General features: G+C 37.8%; 1 protein-coding gene across 1 annotated transcript in view; it reads left to right on the plus strand.

The window, feature by feature from the left end:
• The window catches only part of CCDC15 (coiled-coil domain containing 15), an 81,322-nt gene that overhangs the window by 56,131 nt on the left and 3,848 nt on the right, over positions 1-21,343 (plus strand). The gene's annotated exons all lie outside the window — the stretch shown is intronic.

Here is a 21,343-nt window from a genome sequence, read left to right on the forward strand (position 1 = left end):
TGGAAAACAGTGTGGCCATTCCTCAAGGATCTAGAACTAGAAATACCATTTGACCCAGCCATCCCATTACTGGGGATATACCCAAAGGATTATAAGTCATGCTGCTATAAAGACACATGCACACGTATGTTTATTGTGGCACTATTCACAATAGCAAAGACTTGGGTTGTCCATCAGTGACAGACTGGATTAAGTATATGTGGCACATATACACCAAGAAATACTATGCAGCCATAAAAAAGGATGAGTTCGTGTCCTTTGTAGGGACATGGATGCAGCTGGAAACCATCATTCTCAGCAAACTATCGCAAGAACAGAAAACCAAACCCCACATGTTCTCACTCATAGGTGGGAAGTGAACAATGAGATCACTTGGACACAGCAAGGGGATCATCACACACCGGGTCCTATTGTGGGGAGGGGCGGGGGGAGGGATAGCACTAGGAGATATACCTAATGTAAATGACGAGTTAAGGGGTGCAGCACACCAACATGGCACGTGTATACATATGTAACAAACCTGCACATTGTGCACGTGTACCCTAGAACTTAAAGTATAATAAAAAAAAAATTCAAAAAAAAAAAGGCTACAAATCAATGTTTTCACCTTCTATCTTAAGCTTGGGAAAAACTGCCTATTACATCAGAAAAAAAGAAGCCATAGGAGTAAGTGCAGAAATCAGTGAAATATAAAACAAATGGATAACAGAGGAAATCAAAGACAAAAGTTGGTTCTTTTAAAAATTTTGTTTTGCCAAGGATGTATCACTTTTACTAATCAGTAAAAAAGAAAAAACACAATGTACCAATATTAGGAATAGAAAAGGAACTATTACTACAGAGCCTACAGACATTAAATCACAGTAAGAGAACATTATAAACACCTTTACATTTTAAAAATTTGACAATTTTAGTAAAATAAACTCCTGTGGGGATAAAACAACTAAAATGGACACAAGAAGAAATTGAATACTTGAATAATCCCATATCACTGAAAGGAATAAAATCAGTTATTAAAAATCCTGAAAGAAAATCCAGGTTCAGATTTAGGCTCATATATGTTCACTGGGGAATTCTTTTAAATATATGAGGGAAAAAATAACAAAGTTTTACATAAATTCTTCCAGAGAATGGAAAGTAGCTCTTAGAGCTATCAAACATAAAATGTAGACTGACCTGTAATAGCAGGAAGCCTATTGATTTTAAGAGTCCTTTTGTGGTTACTGCTAAAACAACAACAACAAAAATCAAAACAAAACAAAGGATTCAATTGGATACCTAGTCAGTTTCTTACATTATACAACTGTTCTACGTGGGGGTAGGTTAAATTAAAAAATAAAACTATAACAAAACTATGCCCCAAAAGTATTTAATTCATTATTACTATATTGTAATATTCAGAGCACAGGGCATACAGGTATTTTACAAAGAGGCAGGACCCATTTGACTTGGGGAAGGACAACAGCCCTGGCATTACTTACGCCCCACCCTCTACCCATTCACTGGGAGGAGGGTGCAATTAGAAAATCAAAACGAGTGACTATTCTTAATATTTTTGGGCATCAAATTAATTGAATAAGACTTCAGACTATAATCCAAAATAGGGAAGGATTTAGATTTTCTTTTAGAATAATAAAGACAATTCAGTGCATGATGGAGGTAGTCTAATGGGAAAAAATACAATATGTAAAACATCTCCCTTGGTAATTTGGTCAGTCAGTTCCCAAATTGCCACAAGACATCAAAGAGCAAAGTTAGCTAAACTCGGGAAAATAACACCTGTTGGATGTACGAGTGTGGGTCTGTATGTGAGACTGTTTAAATGGTCTGTGTGTTTTTCCTTCAACTTTTCTTCTGTATAGTCTGAATATAATAATAAGTTTTAATTAAATAAAAAAAAAGTGTGTGGACTCTGTTTGGGATGCTTGGAAAAAAAAATCTTCATCAAGTTGTGTAGTGTGACTTTTAAGTAGAATTCTCTTTAAATATTTCAAAGAACTGTTCTATTTTTAATGTTCTTTAGAGCTGTAGTATAACATTTCAGCATCTAAGCATGTTGATGTTCAGCTCAGGAAGTTCACTCTCTCATCTAGGCCAGATTTATCTTAGGATAGCCTAATTTTTTAGCTGTAATTGTGATCTGATCTGCATCAAAAGATCTTTTCAGTTCTGTATTGCTCATATGTAAGCATTTTACAGGCTAACAGGTAAAAGACAAAATGGAAATTTAGTTCAGTTCATTTAACTGAAGCCAACACACCCCAGCTGTGGGTGTTTGATGTCTAACCTAAATCTTCTCATGACATATCTACCACATGGCATAGTCAGTGGGAGACTTTTCTTTAGCAATACTTCTGACCTTCTTTGAAAGCTTTTCTGCTAAAGGCTTTTGTTTTATTGCCATTTCCTACTGGATAATCTTTTTCCTCTTGGGTTTATACTCTTGAACTCAGAAAAAGTATGAAGGACTGATTGCTTTACAGATGGTAGCAGAAGACTTAATCTTGTATTGCTAGTTGGCAAATAATTAAAAATTAATTTTGCCTTTTACTTATTGAAGAAACTAAATCATTTATGCCTTCTTTGCATGGAAGTTATATAATTTAACTTGAAGACAAAACCACCTTAGCAGCATTCTAAAATAATCATACATCTGTTTTATAAACAGTAATTGATAACTACTTTACCTCACTTAGTGGTTATAAGAATAAAATGATATGATTTCATTCATTGATTTAGCAGCTATTTATTGAGCATCTATTAATTGGCAGAGATGGTGCTAGACATAGGGTATGCAAGAAATGAAAAGACATAATCCCTATCTTCAAGAATCTAGCTAGATAAGTTTGACTAACCAATGGGGAAGTAGATAAATACTGTCATGCCCCACATAAAGATGTTTTGGCTAGTGATGGACTGCACGTACACTGTTGGTCCCATAAGATTATAGTGGAGCTGAAAAATTCCTGTCACCTAGTCATGTAGCCATTGTAATGCATTCCTCATGTGTTTATGGTGATGCTTGTGTAAACCTACTGTGCTTCCAGTTGTGTAGAAGTATAGCACATACAGTTATGTACAATGCATAATAGTTGACAATAATAAACACCTATATTACTAGTTTATATATTTACTATCATATTCTAAAAGAAAAGTTAACTGTAAAACAGCCTCAGCCAGGTCCTTCAGGAAGTATTCCAGAAGAAGGCATTATCATAGGAGAATACAACTCCATGAGTGTTATTGCCTCTGAAAACCATCCAGTGGGATAGGATGTGGTAGCAGAAGACAGTAATATTGATGATCCTGACCCTCTGTAGGCCTAGGCTAACATGTATTTATGTCTTAGTTTTTAACAAAATAGTTTAAAAGTTTTAAAATTTAATAGAAAAGCACATAGTACAAGGATACAAAGAAAGAAAATATTTTTGTACAGCTATACAACATGCTTGTGTTTTAAGCTAAGAGTTATAAGAGTCAAGTAAAAAAATTCAGTTTATAAAGTTAAAAAGTTACAGTAAGCCGAGGTTAATTTATTATTGAAGAAAGAAAATTAATTTTTGTAACTTTAGTCTAAGTGTACAGTGTTTATAAAGTCTACAGTACTATATCATCATGTCCTAGACCTTCACATTCACTCACTACTTGCTCAGTGACTCACCCAGAGCATCTTCCAGTCCTGCACGCTCCATTCATGGTAAGTGCCTTATTTAAGTATACTGTTTTTAATCTTTTATACTGTATTTTTGCTGTACTTTTCTATGTTTAGATACACAAACGCTTACCATTGTGTTACAGTTGCCTACAGGATCCAGTCCAGTAATGTGTTGTACAGGTTTGTGGCTAAGGAGCAATAAGGCTATACCATAAAAACAAGAGTTTTTAAGTTGTTGCAATTGTAAGAAAATATATGTTAAATCCAGTTTCCCTTTGATATCACCTTATTTTCATTCTCTTCGAAATGTAAATATTGACATATTTTTTAGTCTAGGTTTGTGGAAGGACACTCTATGATGTTTTCATGACAAAGATGCATTTTTTTTAAAGAATGTATCTCCATAATTGGGTGACACATGACTGCAAATAGATCATTATAATACCATATATTTAGTATTACAAGACAATACAGCACATGGTTAAGAACATAGGGAGATATGTTTCCAGGTCCCAGCTCTGCTACCTACCGGCTGTGTGACTTTGAGAGTTACTTCTGTAATCCTCAGTTTCCTCTATATACAATGAGGATAATAATGATATATACCTCATAAAGTTCCTGCAAGGATTAAATGCGGTAACATGTAAATGTGCTTAGTACAGAATCACAAATATAGTGTGTGCTCAATAAATGTTAGCTGCTGCTTATCATTAGAAGGAAAAAAGTACAAGAATATGTAGTAGCACAGAGACTGTTTTAAAGCCAAAGTTGGGGATATGGGGTGGCAGAAGGAAAGGGAGGACTTCCTGAGCCGAGTTTTGAAGGATTTGTGGGAATAGTGTAAGACAAAATGGGAATTTGAGAGGGGAAAGGCTGGACAGGAATTCCAGAAAAAAAGGGATAGCATTGCAAAAGCAGTGCTTCGTGAGAGAATGTGACATCTCTGAATCTGATGTGATTGGAGCTAAAGGAATGGCAATAGGTGAGCCTGAAGAAATAAGGATAGACATGACTGTAAAGACCTTAGTATGTCATGAGAAGAAAATTTGACTTTATCTTAAAAACAGGGAGCTCAGTGGCATCATGGGGATAAGATGAAATGACTGTTAGGAGGTTATTGAAATAATGTACGTAGAGAAGAGAGGTGAAATTAATTTTTTAAAAGATCGTTATGTAGTAAGTCCTTTCTGTGTGTCAAGCACTTCACATAGATTATCTCCTCTTAATGGATACAGTAATCCTGCAAGGTAGCAGTAGTTAGCATTCACTGAGTGCTTTTACAATGTGGTAGGCGTAGTGTTGAATGCTTTAGAGGCACTAGGTTATTTACTTGCTTCAATAACCTTTTAAGGTAGATTTTATTACTCATTTCATTTTGCAGATGAGAAAATGAGCCCTAGAGAGGTTAGGTAATTTGCCTCGGATTAAGGGTACATTTAGCAAGTGGCAGAACTGGGATTCAACCCCAGATTTATTTGACTTTATCACCTAACGTCTTTGAAGTTTATAACATGGCCTGCCACATAAGACAAGGCCAGGGAGGCAAAGAGGAGGAGGTAGTTTTAAGAGTGATTAAGAGACTTGATAGGATTTTGTCAGAGGAGAATTCAAGGATAACTACCAGATTTATGGCATAGGCCACTGGGTACATGTTATACTATAAAACAGATTTGCCAGGAAGGTGGTAGAGGTGACGAGGATAAGTTTAGTTTAGAGCATATTGGGCTTGAAGTGCTAAAAGGAAATCCAAGTAGAGAGTACCGGTAGGAAATGTTAAATTATTCTTATTAGTGATTTCTCTCTTTTTTGATACATTATATTTGTACATATTAGTACATATTATGTGAAATTTTGTTATATACATAGGATACGTAATGATCAAATCAGGGTATTTGTCATTTCTATGTGGGGGGTACATTTCAAGTCCTCTCTTCTAGCTATTTTGAAAGATACAATATATTGTTGCTAACTATAGTCACCCTACTCTGCTATGAAACATTAGAATTTGTTCCATTTGAAGTCATAAGGAAGAATACTGTCAGAATCATGGAATTGGGAGGCAAGAGAAAGGTTGAACAGAAAAAACAGGAACAGCAGGAAAAAAAGTTAGACTTCTAAGTTAGACCTTAATCCTGTTACATCAAAGAGGCAGATTTCTTCCACCTGCTTGGGAAGTTATTTTTCCAACAGGGCACCTCTTTCACTCCTGAAGTAAATAAGCTTGTTTCTTAATCTTAGAAGCAGAAATCCTTTTATTTGAAAGTATTGGTGTTGGCAGATTTCTGTGATTGCTTTGGAAATAGTCCTTGCTTTTGGTTCTAGGTCTCTATTTCAACTTTGTGAAGGATTAGTGCTGTGGCATTATATGAAAGACGACTAACAAGAGTTTTTAAGTTGTTGAAATTGTAAGAAAATATATTTTAAATCCAGTTTCCCTTTGATATCACCTTATTTTCATTCTCTTCGAAATGTAAATATTGACATATTTTTTAGTTGTGCAAACACCCAATATAGCACTTTATAAACCTGTTTGCAGTCTTTTATATTCTTAACCTCTCTTTTACTGGAAGCTTGATGCTGGTTTCAGAATACCTTTTGGCATGGCCAGAGAATCACTATAATTGTATTCACACCATTGCTCTAGGAGAAACAGATAAATTGACATATTGATTTCTGATCTAGTCTAGTTTCTATTGTGTATTAACTAAAACATATATTTACAACAGAGGCTTTGAAGACATTGGAGAATAGAAACTTGTTTATGGAATAATTGTTTTTTAAATCAATTTTTAAATTTAGCACTATCATTTTTTATTTTATGATCCCTTCTTAAACTACTATATGGCAGTTGTTCTTAACCTGTGAATCTGACCAAAGCTGTGAATTTTTTTTCCTAAGAGAATACCTGTGAGACATCAAGTGGAGATGTCAAATTGGCAGGTAGATAAATAGGCTTGACTCTCAGGGGAATGATCTGTGGTGGTGCTATAGCTTTGTGAGTTATAGATGGTAGTGTATAGTAACTGAAGCAGAGGGCATACATAAAATCACCTGGGGGGAAGGTATTGAGTAAGAAAAGGAGAAGGCCTGAAATTGAGCTTTGAGGAACACCTAGTGTAGAGCAGATGGGCTTGCAAAGAACAGAGAAGGATGGTCTAAAGAAGTATGTGAGGAAATTCAGGGAAAGTATTGTGCCACAGAGGCTAAGGAACAGAACAGTTTCCGGAAGGAGGGAGTGGTTAGCAATAGTAAATGTGTCTGAGAGGGCAAGTAAAATTAAGACTGAAAAATGTTGCATCAGTGTTTCTCAACCTTTTCTTCATTATTGTCCCCCTATTGAACCTTTTAGACATTTTTTTCTAATTGCCCCCCCAATATAATTTTAATACACAGATATAACTTTGTTTATGTGCTGTGAGTTTTTGGAGAGCCACAAATTAATATCTAGGGGGTTTTTTTTGGCCTCCTTGGGGACAGTATTGCACCTAATAAAAATGCATGTACTGGATGGATTAAGTGACCTAGTGACTGGTGATTAAAGTCACCAGTTGTTTTGGTGGAGTGATGCATCTTAAGGCCATATTGGAGCAGATGGATCTTAAGGCCATATTGGAGCAGATGAAGAAGTGAGGAAATAGAGACAGAAAATCTACTCACTCCTGAGATGTTTGTGAAGAGAGGAATATCTGTGAGGAGAGGAATAGCTACAAGGAGAGGGATGGGGCTGACTCCATCGTTTCTAGTAACCATTCTGTTACCAAGACCTATGGTGTTGACACTTGAAAAACAATGGTGACGTGTTCCCTTAGCCCTTAGTTTACTGGTATAGAGAATAATTCATATAGAGAATTATACCAGTAACTAAACTTTTCTGTCATCATTGACTTGGCTCTGCTTAAATTCCATCATTGAAAACTTCAATTTGATTCATTATTTACAGGAAAATCTTTTATCATTTACTTTTTTTCCACAAGGTTGGAGTTACCAAACTTAACAAATACGAATGTCTTCAAAATGCTTACTTTTCCTTACTGGCTCTCATTGGAATAAGATCTCTATATATGCAGATCCCTAGCCAAGAGCGCCTGTGATCTTAGGCTCATCTTTTAACTTTTGTACTCTTAATAGTTTTCTTTCATTCTCTAACTTATTTCACACATGATCTTTTAAGAGAGCAAGATGACATATATTTTAAAGTCAAGTGTGATATGTTTATATGCCTGTTTTGGCCTTTTTCTATATTGCCTTCCTCACATTCCTAGTACACTGCTTTATATGCCTTTAAATCTTTATCTTCACTAGTATAAAAGCATCTCCCTCTGCCCAAGCTGCAATAATATTTTTCACTTCTCCCCTATTATAACTTTATGTTGCTTTTGAGTTTGAATCATACCATAAAAATGATGTTTATGTCCTGTACTATTTGAGGAATAGTCAATTAGGTTTACAGTTGTTGCTCAGGAAAGACTGGTAAATATGGTAGAGTAGTTGTAAGAAAATCTTTGTTTAAAGTGGCTTTGTCACTTTGCTAGAGATGGCCAGTGATTAGCTGTAAGAATCTAGACAGACTTGGTTTCACAGATACCACCTATTGTGTGTTTTTCCAATGCCTGATCTTTCAGCCTTTGTAGAATGTCTTCCTGGTTTTTAACTTATACCTGTGTTAATCTAACAAATTAGAAGGCTATAGTTCCCCTGGAGTCAATAGCCTGCCACAAATGGAGAGAAGCCCAGAATTTTCACCAGCACATGCTTTATTGAAGAGGTATGAGTATGAACTGGCCTCATACTACTGTTCAGAAAAAACAGCTCATTTGTTTCAAAGTAATTTTTAGCAATTGGCCTCATCAGGCCAATTCTAGTCTAGAACTCAGTTATGAGTTCCAGTCTTGAGTCAGTCATGTTTCTTAACAAAAGTTCTTCACATACTTTTTCGATGGGTTTCTCAATGAGCTGCTTATTTCCTCTCTACATGTTAGTAGGGATTTTTAAGTAGGTATACTTGATGTACAATAAACTGTACATATTTAAAGGATTTGATACGTTTCTATGAATTTCTGTTTTTCGGTTTGTTCTTTTATGGATTGTGCTTTTGATGACTTATTTAACAAGTCTTTGCCTAACCCAAGGTCACAAAGATTTTCTTCTGTTTTCTTCTAGAAAGATTATAATTTTAAGTGTTACATTTACTCTGTGATCCAGTTTGAGTTAATTGTCATGTATGGTATGAGGCTTATTTTTTTGTATGTGGATACCCATTTGTTGAAAAGGCTATATTTTCTTCATTGCATTGCCCTTGTGTGTTTGTCACAAATCAGTTGTCCAACAGACAATAAAAGAGAAGATTGATAAGTTGGACTTCATCAAAATTAAAAACTGTCAGGAAAGTGAAAAGACAGCTACAGAATGGGAGAAAATATTTGTAAATCGTATATCCAATAAGGGACTTATATCCAAAATACATAAATAACTCTTACAACTCAATAATAAAAAGACAATCCAATTTAAAAGTTGACAAGGATTTAAATTAACATTTCTCCCAGGAAAGTATACAAGTGGCTAACAAACACATGAAAAAATGTTCAAATCATAGTTATTGGGAAATGCAAATCAAAACCATGAAATACCAGCTCATACTCACTAGATTGGCTATAATTTAAAAAAAGAAAGATAACAGCAAGTTTTGGTGAATATGTGGAGAAATTAGAATCCCCAAATGTTCCCAGTGAGGAATGTAAAATGGTACAGCCACTTTGGAAACTTGCACCCCAAATGTCCGATAGCTGATGAATGGAAAAATAACGTGTGGCATATCTGTACAAAGGAATGTGGGCAATAAAAATGAAAGAAGTATGGCTATAATGTGGATAGACTTTGAAACTCTTCTGCCAAATGAAAAGCTAATCCAAAAAGACCACACATTGTGTGATCTTATTTATATAAAATGTCTAAACTAGGAAAATCTATAGAGATAGAAAAATTAGTGGTTGCTAGGGCTAGAGGTGAGAGGGTGAGAGTGACTGCTAATAAGTATAAGGTTTCTTTATAGCATAATAAAAATGTTCTCAAATCACATTATGGGGGTGGGGAATTTTATGATATGAAAATTACATCTCAATAACATTAAAAATGAGTCATCCATATATATGTGTATTTATATATACATACATACATTCATCTCTGTATATGCATTTATTCCCAACTTTCTCTTCTTCCATTATTTGTCTATCTTTATGTTAATACTATGAGGTTCTGATTAGTCTAGTTCTATAATAAAGCTTGAAATCAGATAGTCTTAGCCCTCCAATTTTTGTTTTCAGAGTTGTCTTGACTATTCTATGCCGTTTGCATTTTTGTGTGAATTTAAAATTAGTGTTCCCATTTTCTAAAATAGCATTTTTAGATTTTGATTGGGATTATGCTCAATCTAGAAATAATTTGGAAAAAATTAGAATTGAAATCTTAGCAATATTGAGTCTGCTGACCCATTAACATTTATATAGTCCGTCTTTAATTTTTCTAAACAGTATGTTATAATTTTCAGTGCATGGGTCACTCATGTCTTTTGTCAAATCTATCCCCAAGTATTTTATATTTTCTGTGCTATTATAAATAGTGCTGTTTTTTAAATTCCTGTTTCTGATTGTTGCTAATGTATGGAAATGCACAGTTGATTTTTGGATATGGATCCTGTTCCCTGCAACCTTACTATAGACTCACTTATTCATTCCACTGGGTTTTTTACTTGGTGATCATGTTGTCTTCAAATAAACACAATTGTACTTTTTTCTTTAAATCTGGATGTCTTTTATTTCTTTTTCTTGCCAGATTGCACCAAGAATCTCCGTACAATGTTGAATAGAAGTGATGAGAATGGATAATTCCTGATCTTAGAAACCATTTAGTTCTTTGCCATTAAGTATGATGTTAGCTTTAAGTTTTTCATACATGCCCTTTATCAGACTGAGAAAGTGTTCTCTTCCTAGTTTCTTGAGAATTTTTATCAAGAATGGATGGTGGATTCTGTCAAATTCTTTTTCTGTCATATATATATACATATATGTGTGTGTGTGTGTATGTGTGTGTATATATATATATATATGAAAGAAATGAATGTTAAGCCAACCCTGGGTTCCTGGGTACATCCACTTGGTAATAATGTATTGTCCTTTTAATGCATTGTGTAATGAGATTTGCTAAAATTTTGTTTGGAATTTTTATGTCTGTGTTCTGAGAGATACTGTCTAATAATTTTCTTAATCTAAAAAGATATTTGTCTAATATATTTGTCAAGTTTTCGTTTCAGGGTAATGCTGGCCTCATAGGATGAGTTGAGATGTGTTCTTTCCTCTTCAATTTTATTGATGAATTTATATGTTTGGTAGAATTTGGCAGTGAATCCATCTGGTTCTAGACTTTGCATCGTGGAAAGATCCTTAACTACATTTTCAGTGTCACTAACATAGGGCCATTTAGGTTATCAATTTTTTTCTTGAGTTACCTTTAATAATTTATGTCTTTCAAAGAATTTGTCATTTCATCTAAGTTGTCAAATTAATTGACATTTATTAATGTCATATTTATTAATATTAAGAACTTTATTAATGTCAAAGTTCTTAATATTCTATTATATTTTTGATATATATAGAATCTCTAGTGATACCAACTCTTAATTTTGGTATTGATCATTTATATCCTTTATTCATTATCAGACTGACTTTAGTCAGTTTTATTCATCTCAAACGACTAGTTTTTAATTTCATTACTTTTCTATTTTGTGTTTCTTATATTACTGATTTTGTTTTAATATTTGATACAGTTTCCGTATTCCTTTTCTGAAATGCTTAAGACCAGAAGTGTTACAGATTTCAGATATTTTTTGTTTTGTTTTGGAATGTTTGCATTATAGTCTACTGGTTCAGCATCCCTGATCTGAAGTCCAAAATGCTCCAGTGAGCATTTCCTTTGAGCAAATGCTGGTGCAGATTTTAGAGCATTTCAGATTTCAAAGTTTTTGATTACGGTTACTCAACCTGCTTTTGTTTTTTGTTTTTTTCCTTCTGCTTACTTTGGGCTTGATTTCCTTTTCTTTTTTAAATTTCTTGAGGTAGAAGCTGAGGTCATTGATTTGAGACCTTTTTCCTAACATAAGCATTTAGTGCTATACGTTTCCTGCCACATACTCTTCAGCAGCATCCAATAAACTCATTTTTATTCAGTTCAGAATACTATCTAATATCCCTCTTTTTTCGTTTTTTGATTATGGGTTATTTTGAATTGTATTTAGTTTCCAAGAATTTGGAGATTTTCTAAGGATCTGTTTGTTACTGATTTCTAATTTGATTCCATTGTGGTCAGAGAGTGGTATGCCATGTATGACTTGAATTCTTTTGAATTTATTGACACTTGTTTCATGGCACAGAATATGATCTATCTTGGTTAATGTTCCAAGTTCAAGAACCTTACAACAGAAGAATGTGTGTTCTGCTATTCCGTAAATGTTGTGGACTGTTACATAAATATCCATTAAGTCAAGTTGGTTAATGGTATTGGTCAGCTCTACTATAGCCTTGCCATTTTTCTGCCCACTTGTTTTATCAGTAATGAGGGAGGGGTATTGAAATCTGTGCCTGTAACTGGGATTTGTATGTATCTCCTTGCAGTTCCGTATATTCTGAAGCTCTTCTGTTAGGTACATAGATGTTTAGGGTTTTATGTCACCATAATTAATTGACACCTTTATCATTATGAAGTGATCTTCCTTATCCCTGTTAATTTTCTTTGCTCTGTAATCTGTATTGTCTGATATATCTAAATATCTATATCTGCAGTCCATCCTTCTTTTAACTAGTCTGCCATGGTATATCTTTTCTATCCTTTTATTTTTTAAACCTATTTGAACCTTTATATTTAAGATGTATTTCTTTTTTACAACGTATAGTTAGGTCTTGATTTCTATTCATGTTGTTGCAAATGGCAAAATCTCATTCCTTTTTTACGGCTGAATAGTACTTCATTGTCTATATACCACATTTTCTTTATCTGTTCATCTATTGATGAGCACTGGGACTGCTTCTAAATCTTGGCTATTATGAATCGTGCTGCATTAAACATGGGCGTGCAGATATCTTTTTGATATACTCATTTCCTTCTTTTGGCAGGTATATACCTAGCACTGGGATTGCTAGATCATATGGTATCTCCTTTGTAATTTTTTCAGGAACCTCCAGAGTTTTCTCCATAGTGGTTGTACTAATTTACATTCCCAAAAGGGTTCCCTTTTCTCCACATCATTGCCAGCATTTATCAGTTCTAGGAGCTTTTTGGATGAGTCTTTAGGGTTTTCTAGGTATATGATCATATCATCAGCAAACAGTGACAGTTTGACTTCTTCTTTTCAAGTTTAGATGTTACTTCTTTCTCTTGCCTGATTGCTCTGGCTAGGACCCATTTCATTTTCTAATTCTATGAGTTTGACTACTGTGTTAGTCAGGGTTCTCTAGAGGGACAGAACTAATGGAATAGATAGATATATATAATGGGGAGCTTATTAAATATTAACTCACATGATCACAAGGTCCCACAATAGGCCATCTGTAAGCTGAGGAGCAAGAAGAACCACTCTGAGTCCCAAAACAAAAGAACCTGGAGTTCGATGTTTGAGGGCAGGAAGCATTTAGCACACGAGAAAGATATCGTCTGGGAGGCTAGACTGGTCTTTCTTTTTCCATTTTTCTGTCTGCTTACATTCTAGCCTTGCTGGCAGCTGATTAGATTGTGCCAACCCAGAGTAAGAGTGGCTCTGCCTTTCCCAGCCCACTGACTCCAGTGTTAATCTTCTTTGGCAACACCCTCACAGACAGACCCAGGATCAATACTTTGTATCCTTCAATCCAATCAAGCTGACACTCAGTATTAACCATCACAAGTCTACCCCTTGTCAACTTGAGCCCATACACATCTCCTGAGATCATACATAATCTTCAAATAAAGACAAAAATAAGGTCATAATTATGCCTAGCTTCAACTATTCATATAACCGGAAACACACAAATCCCCAACTAAGATGCTATTACATAAAGTTAACAATACTTAAATGCTGATGTGAAATCAATAAATCTATGTCACATGATAAAGGAGATAAGAAATAAAATGAAGATATTTTCTTAGTACAGGTGTATACATGCACAAACATGTTTTTAACAAAAGAAGGAGGGGCCGGGCACGTTGGCTCAAGCCTGTAATCCCAGCACTTTGGGAGGCCGAGACGGGCGGATCACGAGGTCAGGAGATCGAGACCATTCTGGCTAACACGGTGAAACCCCGTCTCTACTAAAAAATACAAAAAACTAGCCGGGCGACGTGGCGGGCGCCTGTAGTCCCAGCTACTCGGGAGGCTGAGGCAGGAGAATGGCGTAAACCCGGGAGGCGGAGCTTGCAGTGAGCTGAGATCCAGCCACTGCACTCCAGCCCGGGCGACAGAGCGAGACTCCGTCTCAAAAAAAAAAAAAAAAAAACAAAAGAAGGAGGAAATACTCATAACAGTTACAGTCCTTGTTTCTGCACTGGTCACGTGATTGTAGCTGGTATGATGACCACCTTCCTCTACTACCCATTTTGTATTCTCTTTGCCTTCAGCAAGCTCCTCAGAGGGTCTTGGTTTTTTTCCTGGTGGAGTGACCCAAACCTTCACTCCTGAAGGGTCTGGGTCATTTGTAGTCCTGCCTGGATTGGGCTGTTGTAGTTTCCCATTGACCTTAATCACAGGGCATGGTAATACTAAGAGATGCCCTAATGGACCTCCTGTATTCCATGCATACTCCTCCTTACCTCTGTTGTGGATAATAGACTGATTTCATCTTGAAAGTCCAGGTCAGTCACCCCAGCCAACACTATCTCCCTTTTTAACCTATTGACTTAAAGGTAGGAGGAGCTCAAAGTGTCCAGGTAGCAATCTTAACTTCCAGTTTATTGTGTCTCCTGGTGGCAGTATTCCTCTGGAACTAAGACATCTAGGCCAACAGAATGTAATATCGTGGGAACAGGAAGCAAATATTTTGCTAGTGGATCACTAGGGGTGATAGTGAGTGGTGCCACTTCCACCCCTTGATTCCTGGACTTGTGAATTCTGGTTATGGGAGGAACAGTACCATATATTGGACGCTGACTCAGAACATACACAGCCTTCTGGAGAACTTTGCCCCAGCCCTGCAAAGTATTGTCACCTAGTTGGTGTTGTAATTGTGACTTCAAAAGGACATTCCAGCATTCTATCAATCCAGCTGCTTCAGGATGATGGGGAACTGATAAAACCAGTGAGTTTCATGAGCAGGAGCCCACTGCTGCACTTCTTCAGCTGTGAAGTCAGAGGTAATGCTGTGTAGAATACCATGATGGTGGATAGGGCATTCTGTGAGTACACAGATGGTAGTCTTGCCAGAAGCATTGCATGCAGGATAGGCAAACCCATATCGGGAGTCAGTGTCCATTCTAGTGAGGACAAACCTCTGCCCTTTACATGATGGAAGAGGTCCAGTATAATCAACCTGCCACCAGGTAGCTGGCTGATCACCCTGAGGAATGCTGCCATATTGAGAGCTCAGTGTTTGTCTCTTCTGCTGGCAAATTGGTCACTCAGCAGTGGCTGTAGCCAGGTCAGCCTCCGTGAATGGCAGTCCATGTTGCTGAGCCCATGTGTAACCTCCATCCCTGCCACCATGGCTACTTTGTTCATGGGCCCATTGGATGATGATGGGTGGCTGGGGAAAGAGGGTGAGTGGTGTCCACAGAATGGGTCATCCTATCCACTTCATTATTAAAATCCTTCTCTGCTGAAAGTTCACCTGTTGGTGAGCACTCACATGGGATACAAATATCTTCACAGTTTTTTACCCCTCAGAGAGGTCCATTCACATAACTCTTCCCCAGATCTCTTTGTCACCAGTTTTTCAATCATGCTTCTTTCAAGTCCCTCACCATCCAGTCAAACCATTAGCTACAGCCCATGAGTCAGTATATAATCGCACATCTGGCCATTTCTCCTTCCATGCAAAGTGCACAACCAGGTGCACTGCTCGAAGTTCTGCCCACTGGTAAGATTTCCCTTCACTGCTGTCCTTCAGGAATGTCCTGGAAAGGGGCTGAGGTTCTGCAGCTGTCCACTTTCGGATGGTGCCTGCTTGTTGTGCGGAACTATCTGTGAACCAGGCCCTAGTCTTCTTTTCCTCTGCCAGTTGATCTAGGGAACTCCCCATGAGGCCATTGGTGCAGGCTGGGGGAGAGAAGGCAGGGTGGCAGGAATGGAGACCATGGGCATTTGAGCCACTTCCTCATGTAACTTGTGCCTTCAGGACCTGCCCAAACCTGATCATGTATATACCACTTCCATTTGATGATGGAATGCTGCTTTGTACGACCCACTTCATGGCTATATGGTTCAGAAAGCACCCACTTCATGATAGGTAGTTCACGTCACATGGTAACTTGATGACCCTTCAGTTTTCACCAAAGCCCAGTAACAGGCTAAGAGCTGTCTCTCAAAAGGAGAGTAGTTATCTGCAGAAGATGACAGGGCCTTGCTCCAAAATCCTAGAGGCCTCTGCTGTGTTTCACCTGTGAGGGCCTGCCAAAGGCTCCAAACAGCATCCTTATCTGCCACTGACACCTCAAGCACTATTGGATCTGCTGAGTTATATGACCCAAGTGGCAGAGCAGCTTGCACAGCAGCCTGGACCTGTTGTAGAGCCTTCTCCTGTTCTGTACCCCACTCAAAACTGGCAGCCTTTCAGGTCACTCGAAAGTAAGTATTAACTCACATGATCACAAGGTCCCACAATAGGCCATCTGCAGGCTGAGGAGCAAGGAGAGCCAGTCTGGGGTAACACACCTAAATGAGGAATGTGTCGACACCAAAATCCAAATAGGCCCACTAGGCATTGTGTCTCTTTCGTGGTTGTAGGAGGGGCCAAATCCTTTACCTTAGAAGGAATGTCTTGACAGGCCCCACACCACTGGACCCCTAGACATTTTACTGAGGTAGAAATTCCCTGAATTTTAGTCAGATTTATTTCCCATCCTCTGGCATGCAAATGTCTCACCAATAAATTCAGTGTGTTTGCTACTTCTTGCTCACTGGATCTCATCAGCATAATGTCATCAATGTAGTGGATCAGTGTGATATCTTGCAGAAGTAGGAAGTGATCAAAATCTCTCTGAATAAGATTATGACACAAAGCCAGAGAGTTGATATACCCCTGAGGTGGGACAGTAAAGGTATCAGCTGAAGGCAAATTGCTTCTGATGGACCTTATGCGCAGTAATGGAGAAAAAGGCATTTGTCAAGTCAATGGCTACATACCAGGTACCAGGAGATGTGTTAATTTGCTCAAGCAATGAAACCACATCTGGTACAGCAGCTGCAATTGGAGTCACCACTTGGCTAAGCTCATGATAATCTACTGTCATTCTCCAGGATCCATTGTCTTCTGCACAGGACAAATGGGAGAGCTGAATGAGGATGTGGCGAGAATCACCAACCCTGCATCTTTCGAGTCCTTGATCATGGCACTAATCGCCGCAATCCCTCCAGGGATGCGATATTGTTTTTGATTTACTATTTTTCTAGGTAGAGGCAGCTCTAATGGCTTCCATTTGGCCTTTCCCATCATAATAGCCCTCACCCTACCAATCAGTGAATGTGGGGGTTCTGCCTGTTGCTGAGTATGTCTATGCCAATTATACATTCTGGCACTGGGGAAATGACCACAGGATGAGTCTCGGGACCCACTAGACCCACTGTAAGTCAGACCTGAGCTAAAACTCCATTATTTACCTCACCTCCATAAGCCCCTTCTTTAACCGGAGAACCACAATGATGTTTTGGGTTCCCTGGATTCATTGTCAGCTTAGAGCCAATGTCCAGTAGTCCCCGAAACATCTGATCGTTTCCCTTTCCCCAGTGCACAGTTACCCTGGTGAAAGGCCAGAGGTCTCCTTGGGGAAGGGTGGGAGAAAGATTCACTGCATAAATTGTCAGTAATGTACTGGGGTCCTTCCTCAAGGGGACCGGCCTCCCCTACATTCAAGGGATTCTGGGTCTGTAAACTGGTTCAAGCCTGGGAGTGGATTGACGGGCCATGATTCTCTGTTTTTATACTTTAAATTAATCTTTTGTCAATTTGACTTAGAAGTTTTCTGCTTATATAAGTTAAGTAGGAATGCAGTAGGCTTCCTGTCAGTTTCACTTCTAGGAACACCGTGAGTAATCAGCCGATGCCAGAGCTCTACACAAGTCAGACTGTTCTAATTGCTGCTTTGCCTCTGCTGTCCGTTATGGTAGCTGCACCCACCTTGCCTTTGATGGTCGAGTGCTGCCACTTGACCCCTGCCAGTTTGGGATCCAATTATTCCCATTGTATTTACATTTCGTAGTTGAGTGACTGTGATTCCCACTGTTAGATCTGACATACAGAGAAGAGCAATTACAGGACTCTTCAAGGATGTAGGTGCTGTCCTCACAAATCTGTTTCGCAAGGCATTGGTCAAGGTTATATCTTCTGGACCCTCCCAGTTGGGATGAGTAGGTCTAAAGTGACTAATCCACTCCATCATCTCAATCTCCCTAAGCCTTTGGATCCTTTCCTCTACATTAAACCAAGGGAGATCAGGCATTTCCACCTCACTCACAGTGGGCCATCTTTTACTCCATATTTCAGCCAACCAAGCAAATAAGCTATTAGAACATTTTTTTAACTCTCTGAGCTGCAACATTAAACGCAGAGTCCCTACTTAGTGGGCGGGCCCAAATCAATAAATTCAGCCTGATGCAACTCTATGTTTCTTCCACCATTATCCCATACCCTTAATATCCATTCCCATGCCTGCTTTCCAGATTTCTGTTTATATAAATTAGAAAACTCAAGCAGTTATTTTTGAGTGTAGCACACTTCTTCATGGGTCACACTCTCAACCTGACCTCTAAGGGCCCACCAGGACTTTAATCCAGTTATAGGTCTAGAAACAAATAGGATGTTGGGCGTGGCTCCTGAGGAGAATCAACATTATCTTGCCTGGCAACTGCCTCAGGGGAGGCCATCACTGTTGCCTCAGGCATCACAGGGTTTATCTCCTCAGACAAAGGTGGAAATGCTGATGGCAGCATGGGTTGGAGAGGGGATGTTGCCACTATCCTTGGGCATGGGGAAGCTGTTTCTTCTGGCAAAAAAGGTTCATCAGAGTTTACAGACTCAGTGTCCCTGGCTTGTCAGGGTCCTCCCACACATCCCCCTTCCAAGTTGCAGGGTCCCATTCTTTTCCAGTCAATTCCTTCACTTTAACAGTAGACACCTGGCAAGGCTGTGCATGCACCTTTCATTGCAGGTCAGCCACTTGCATGATAAGAGCTTATGTCTGATTTTCCACAATTTCAGGTCTTTCTCTACAGGAGATAAGACTCTTACTCAGGGCAATCTTAGAAGATTTGAGGCTTCTGAAGTCAGGAGTTAGAATCCCTGAGTTCATCATTTTCTTTCATCACTTTGTCCAGTGAACATAGGAGCAGCCAACCAACTTCATTATGTTACTTGATTCTCCACATATGGTCAAAAGTATTATGTAGAGAGTCACTAAACTCCTTGCCTCTCATGAGCGATGAATTGCAAATGTCAAATGCATTTATTTGACATAACTCTCTACACAGTTCATGCTAAGGACTATCAGTGTTCTTCATACTATTAGAAGTAGAGTCCTTAGCATTTCTGGGTTTCATCATATTAAGCAGCCAACTGCAGAAACCCCCAAACCATCAAAAGAACTCTATCTTTAATACTCTCTTCCTCTGGAACCATTCCTGGTACCAAAATCTATATTAGGGTTCTTTAGAGGGACAGAACTAATGGAGTGTGTGTGTGTGTGTGTGTGTGTGTGTGTGTGTGTGTAAAATGAGTTTATTAAGTATTAACTCACATGATCACAAGGTCCCACAATAGGCCGTCTGCAGGCTGAGGAGCAAGGAGAACCAGTCCCAGTCCCAAAACTAAAGAACTCAGAGTCCAATGTTTGAGAGCAGGAAGCATCCAGCATGGGAGAAAGATGTAGGGTGGGAAGCTAGGTCAGTCTCTCTTTTCACATTTTTCTGCTTGCTTGTATTCTAGCCTTGCTGGCAGCTGATTAGATTGTGTCCACTGAGATTAAGGGTAGGTCTGCCTTTCCTAGCCCACTGATTCAAATGTTAATCTCCTTTGGCAATGGCTCACAGACACACCCAGGATCAATACTTTGTATCCTTCAATCCAATCAAGCTGACACTCAATATTCACCATCAAAACTACTTTAGACCTTCATGTAAGTAGAATTATACATTGTCTTTTTGTAACTGGCTTATTTCACTTAGTATTATGTCCTTAAGGCTCATCCATGTTGTTTAATGTGACATGGTTTTATTTTCAAGGCTCAATAGTATTCCATTTTATGTATATAATATATTTTGTTTATTCATCCATCAGTGGACATTTGGACTGCTTCTGCCTTTTAACCTATTAAGAATTAGCTCTGTTAGGAACATGTGTGTACAGATATCTCTTTGAGACTCTTGCTTTCTTTTGAATATGTACCCAGAAGTAAGATCATATGGTAGCTGTATTTATAGTTTTTTACGGAATGTCTACACTATTTTCCATAGGGGTTATAACATTTTATAGCCACAACAACAGTGTACAAGGTTTTCAATTTCTCATATCCTCACCAACACCTGTTATTTTTTATTTTTTTGATAGTAAGTATCCTATTTGGTGTGAGGTGATCATTTCATTGTGATTTTAGTTTGCCTTTTTCTGATGATTAGTGATGTTGAGCATCTTTTCTTATGCATGTTAGCCAATTTGTATATCATCTTTGGAGAAATGTTTATTCAAGTCCTTTGTCCATTTTTAATATGATTAGTTTGATATTATTTTGTGCTCTTTTTGTCATTTCAGGTTTTTTTGTGTGTTTCATTTTGGATGGTTTCTATTGTTATGTTTTCAGATTTACTTCTGCAACATCTGTGCTGGCAGTATTCCCATCCACTGTTTTTTCAATCTTGAATCATAGTCTTAAAATTGTAGTTTTCATCTTTAGAAGTTTGATTTCAGTCTTTTTTATGTCCTAACATTTGGAACACATAAAATATAGTTGTAGTAACTACTTTAGTGTTCTTCTCTGCTAATTCTAACAGCTGTGTCAGTTCTAGGTCATTTTGATTGATTGATTATTCTCCTGATTGTGAGTTGTGTTTTTCTGCCTCTTCGTGTGCTTGGTAATCTTTGGTTGGATGCCCAACGTTGTGAGTTTTACCATGTTAGTTGCTGGATGTCTTTACATTCTTGAACCTGGTTTTGGTTATACAGTCAAGTTCATTTGAGGACTTGCTTTTATAACTTTTTAGGTGAGTCTGGTGCAGTACTCAGTCTAGGATTAGTTTTTATTCCCTACTGCTCAGATAAGATCATTCTGAATACTCTACCTAATGTTCTGTGAAATACAAGTTTTTCAAGTTTGATAGGTGGAAATAAGGACTAATTATTCCTGGAGCTATGTGGACTCTAGTCACTGTTCTCTTTTATTTTGGATGGTTCTCTTCCTAGCCTCAGGTTATTTCATTGCATACATGCACCAATCAGTGCTCTACTGTGTACCAGGAGACTGTCTATT

The sequence above is a fragment of the Rhinopithecus bieti genome, unplaced genomic scaffold (genome assembly GCF_001698545.2).
Source record: "Rhinopithecus bieti isolate Rb0 unplaced genomic scaffold, ASM169854v2 scaffold_37463, whole genome shotgun sequence".
NCBI lineage: Eukaryota > Metazoa > Chordata > Mammalia > Primates > Cercopithecidae > Rhinopithecus > Rhinopithecus bieti.